Source organism: Desmodus rotundus, chromosome 1, assembly GCF_022682495.2.
Source record: "Desmodus rotundus isolate HL8 chromosome 1, HLdesRot8A.1, whole genome shotgun sequence".
Classification (NCBI taxonomy): Eukaryota; Metazoa; Chordata; class Mammalia; order Chiroptera; family Phyllostomidae; genus Desmodus; species Desmodus rotundus.
This window is the reverse complement of record NC_071387.1, coordinates 34,051,698-34,057,025: the sequence shown is the minus strand read 5'-3', so window position 1 is coordinate 34,057,025 and position 5,328 is coordinate 34,051,698. Positions and strand designations below refer to the sequence as shown.

Sequence of the window (5,328 nt, the reverse complement as noted above, 5' to 3'; positions counted from 1 at the left end):
ATCAACACACTCTTTTCTCTCTGAGCTTTCTTGTCTCATGGTGGAATAGTACCAATAGCTTTGACAACATTTTTAAAAGCCACAGATAAAGGTAAAGCTTGAGTGGAAAGCCAAGTAATTATTTCTGGAGAATTAAAATCATTGTGGGTGAGGATATGGAGCCAACTAAAGTTGATTTAAAGTAGGTTTAAATCAGGACTTCCAGTAGGAAGAACTAGTTTGACAAATCTGTTACACCTAGTGCACTAGGTAAACAAAGATTTCATGTCAAAATAGCATTAACTATGATGTTTGGTGAATAGAATGAAATGTTTTCCTTCTTCTAATTCTTTCTTTAAGGTAGATAGCAACCACAGGGACCTATTATGGAATTAAAATTAATTCATATTTTTTAGTTTTTGTATGTAGCCAATAATTTCTCTAAAATCTCCCTAGGCAGTCAAGCATTATTTTCCAGAAAAAAATGTTAGCAAAGTAAGGAAGGAAGTGTTATGAATTCCAAGAAATGTTCTCCTCCATACTGCAATTCCCCTTCATACCCAGAACTATGCCAATCCAGGAAGAAGCCTCATTGGAAACAGTGGGTTAGAACAAACCAGAAAAGGCAGAACGTAAGGAAACATCTGTCACCTCCTGTCCTCTCACTTGAGAGAAAAAAGTCCTTTGTGAAAATTTTTAAGCACACAGCTGCACTTCTGTGGTCTGGTTTTCACTTTTACACTACCAGCATGGTCCAGGAAACTCCAAACCAAAAAATTAACCTGAAAAAAGGTTGTCCTGGGGACCAACCAGGAAACCCTCAATCCAGACTAAATAAGATTCCCACAAAATAGGAGCTAAAAGCAAATGTAAGAAGAAACACAGGCAGAATCACATAATCAAAAACATCACTATGGAATTATTAGAAACTGCCTAGAAAATTAAAATGAAATCATGAAGCAATTATAAGAAAAAAACTAGATCAAATATAATTGTCCAACACAACTTGAAATAGAATCAGATAGAACTTACTGAAAATGGAAAGTCTTTGACATTGAAAGCTCTTTGGATAACAGATGAATGGATAAACAACAGTGGTACATCCACGTAATGGAATTCTATTCGGCAATAAAAAAACTACTGAAATATGCTACAGTATAAGTGAACCTCAAAAACATTATGCTAAACGACAGTAACCAAACACAAAAGACCACATACTGTATAGAAGACCATTTATATGAGATGTCCATAGAAGGCATACCTAGAGAGACAGAAGAGATTAGTGGTTTCCTAGGGCTGACAGTGGGGATAGGAATCAACCATAAATGGTCATGAGCCATTTTATGGGGATATAGAAATATTCTGAGGCTGGATTATGGTGATAATTGCACAACTGGATACATTTACTAAAAGTCATTGAACTCTAAATTTAAAATGGTTGAATTTATATATGTAAATTATATGCATTGTGTAAATTATACATGTAAATTATATCTCCATAAAGTTGTTTTAAAAATTCACTGGGACATTTCAAGAGCAGTTTAGACTCTGTCAAAATTGTAATATAGATTCAAAGAAATCACACAAAATGCAGAACAAAAAGAGGTGGAGAATATGAAAGACAGGGAGAGTGGGAAGGGCAGTGAGAAGGTCTGATATGTATCTAATAGGAGCTCTAATAGGAGCAGATACAGAAGTAATGGAGAAAAAAGAAAAGGAAGAGAGGAAAAAATTTTCTCAAAGAAATGAAGGTTGAGAATTTTCTAGAAGTAATGAAATATATCAATCACGAGCTAAGTTGTAAAAAAGAATAAGCACAGGAAACTGGTAGGAGACAAGTTTAGGGAGGGACACACCGCCAAGGTAGATTAGAGTGGATGTTGAAAGGCTCTCTAAAGATTTGGATTTACTGATCCACCATAATTAAAAATGATCCCTGGTTGATTCATAATGGATATGCTTTTTTTTTTAATCAAGTAGACTCGTGTTTCACAGTAACTAGAGAAATTCTATAACTTTAAAACTGAAAAGGCATCTTTCTAAAAGTTGGAATGCATTTTCCATTGGAACCCTTTGGAGTCCGGAAGTCCAAGTTAAACCTGAACCTGGAAAACATGGGAAGCTCCAGGTTACTGCTGGGACATATCGGTGCTCATCAGGCAGACGATGGGCACTGCCTCAGCCTCCCCTGTATATTTTCTTTAAACTCCTATTAATTTAACAGGCCTGGGAAAAGGGTGAGTCATAAAGGTGGAAAAATATTTTGGCTGTAGCTTTGGTGAAAGGTGAAATGCATTAACCTTGCAATGAGTCATCATCACCTCAGGCAGCTTAAAAGAAAAAAATCCTCAACCACAGTGGGTAAGGATCTCAGAGTATGTCTGACGGACTGGTAGGATTTGGTAACTTCTTGTCTGGTGTGTGTGCAGCCTGGTGTGAGTTTCTCCAGAAGAAGGCCTGAAATGACTCATTTCTAACAGGCAGCCTGTAGGGCTGGCTCTCCCACCCCCCAGACCTCAGTGGGAGACACAGCTGCAACCCACCTGCTTCCACGGAGCCAGTTTCACTCCATTGTGAAGGAAGTACTAGCTGCTGGTGCCAACCAAGGCCCTAAAATAGACAGGCTTTAAAAATCAAGTGTAGCCCATTAAAGTCTAAGAAAATGGCATTGGTAATAGAATTATGTGGAATTACGTTTCTGAACTGTGACTGCCAAATCACTCGAAATAAACCCTAACAACTCATTAGTAGGTTTAAATATGAACAAAATTAACCATTCTTCCATTATATCATTTTAGAAAAATAATCACAAATCCTTCACCTTATTTAAAAAATGAAAACTGCCTGAATATCACGTTCAGGCATGTATTACTGTCAAATGTTTACAAAGAAACTAATGGCCTTGGATTAGCTATTGGAGGTTGGAAAGGGTTTGAAGGTCTCTCAAGCTGTATGAGTAAATAAATGCTTGTTTACTTAGAGATTAGCTTCAGGCCTCCTATAGCCCAGGGAGGTAGCAGACAGTACTGGCCAGATGTGGAACTGAATTTGAAACTAGCTGCTTAGAAGCATGTGATCTTGACCAAATTACTTAGTCTTGCTGAACCTCCCCTTTCTCAGAAATCAAGTGAGGGGATAACATCAGTTACAGGATGCGTACGAGGACATACTGAGACAACAATTGTACCGTTCCTTGGTACTGAATAATGCCAGCTCCTCTTCCCTGTTTCCTCCCTTCTTTTTAAAGTATATTTTATTGATTATGCTATTAAATTTGCTGCATTTATTTTCTTCCCTTTGTTCCCCTCCACCCTGCACTGCCCCTCCTACCAGCATTTCCCCACCTTAGATCCTGTCCATGGGTCGTACATATAAGTTCTTTGGCTTCTCCATTTCCTATACTATTCTTAACCTCCCCCTGTCTATTTTGTACCTGCCATTTATGTTTCTTTTTTTTCTTTTTCATGTCAGATGGTTAATGTGCCAGTGTCATAACAAGGTTTGTGGGAGGCGCATGTCACACAAGAGCGTGGACACCCAATCATGACGCCTATGAACTACAAAAGGATACCACTTATGCTTCTTATTCCCTGTACATTGTCCCCCATTCTTCCCCTGCCCCTCCCCACTGATAACCCTCCATGTGATCTCCATTTCTCTGATTCTCTTCCTGTTCTAGCTGTTTGCTTCATTTGCTTTTGTTTTTGTTTTTAGGTTCAGTTGTTGATAGTTGTGAGTTTGTTGTCATTTTACTGTTCACAGTTTTGATGATCTTCATTTACTTACATAAGTCCCTTTAACATTTCATATAATAAGGGCTTGGTGATGATGAACTACTTTAACTTTGCCTTATCTGGGAAGCACTTTATCTGCCCTTCCATTCTAAATGATAGCTTTGCTGGATAGAGTCATCTAGGTTGTAAGTTCTTGCTTTTCATGGCTTTGACTACTTCTTGCCAGCCCCTTCTTGCCTGCAAGGTTTCTTTTGAGAAATCAGCTGATGGTCTTATGGGTACTCCTTTGTAGGTAACTGTTTCCTTTTCTCTTGCTGCTGTTAAGATTATCTCGTTCTCTTTCATTTTGGGTAATGTAATTATGGTGTGCCTTGGTGTGTGCTTCCTTAGGTCCAACTTGTTTGGGACTCTCTGAGCTTCCTGGACTTCCTGGAAGTCTATTTCCTTTGCCAGACTGGGAAAGTTCTCCTCCATTATTTGTTCAAATAAGTTTTCAATTTCTTGCTCTTCCTCTTCTCCTTCTGACTCCCCTATGATTTGGATGTTAAACCTTTAAAGTTATTCCTGAGGTTCCTAAGCCTCTCCTCATTTTTTTGAATTCTTGTTTCTTCATTCTGTTCCTGTTGAATGTTTATTTCTTCCTTCTGTTCCAAATCGTTGATTTGAGTCCTGGTTTCCTTCCCTTCACTGTATATCTTTCTTTATTTCACTTTTCACAGCCTTCATTTTTTCCCTCTATTTTGTGACCATACTCAACCATTTCTGTGAGTATCCTCATTACCAGTGTTTTGAACTCTGCATCTGACAGGTTGGCTATCTCTTCATTACTTAGTTCTTTTTTTGGAGTTTTGATCTGTTCTTTCATTTGAGCCATATTTCTTTGTCTCGGTGCACCAGTTACATTGTAAGGGGTGGAGCCTTAGGTATTTGCCAGGAGGGCAACCCACATCACTGCCTTACAGTGCTGTATGTGGGTGAGGGGTTTGAGAGGGAACAATGCCTCTTGCTCAGCTCTCCTTCAGATTTCAGTCACTTCCCCCACTTCCCACAAGCAAATTGGGCCTTTCTGGCGCTGATTCCCCGGTGGGTGGTTTTCTGTATGTTCTAGGACCCTGTGGGTCTCTCCAATGAACTCTCCTGTGGGACTGGGAGTTTTTCCCACTGCTGCAACTCCCATAGGTTTTACAGTCAGAGCTTTTGATGTTTTCTTTTCCCACACTGGGACCCTGGGTTGCTCCATCTGTCTCGCTCCCCAGTTGTTTTCCTGGTTTATCAGCATGCAAATGTGGGACCATCCAGTCTGCCAGCCTTTGCCTTGTCACCTCCAGCTGCTTCCTCTCCATGCATCCTCTCCTCCCCGGCTGCCAGTCTCCACCCATCCTACCACTCTGGCTGAATGTTTCTTATTTAACTACTTGGTTCTCACACTTCTGTATAGTTTGATTTTCTGGCAGTTCTGGTTGTTTTTTGTTTCCACATTTGTTGTTATCCTCTTTTGGTTGTGCAAGGAGGCAAAGTGTATCTACTTATGCCTCCATTTTGGCCAGAAATGCCCTCTTTCCATCCTAAAGCCTTACCTGAAGGCACATCAGCTAGGTTAGTCCATGAAAGGAAT

The 5,328-nt window shown here is 39.6% G+C and overlaps 1 non-coding gene across 1 annotated transcript; it reads right to left on the bottom strand.

The window, feature by feature from the left end:
- Window positions 1-3,444: 3,444 nt before the first annotated feature.
- On the bottom strand, window positions 3,445-3,548 carry LOC112304646 (small nucleolar RNA U13). The gene has a single exon (XR_002974776.2). It is a non-coding gene; the product is annotated as a small nucleolar RNA U13 (small nucleolar RNA).
- Between the last annotated feature and the right edge of the window lie 1,780 nt (window positions 3,549-5,328).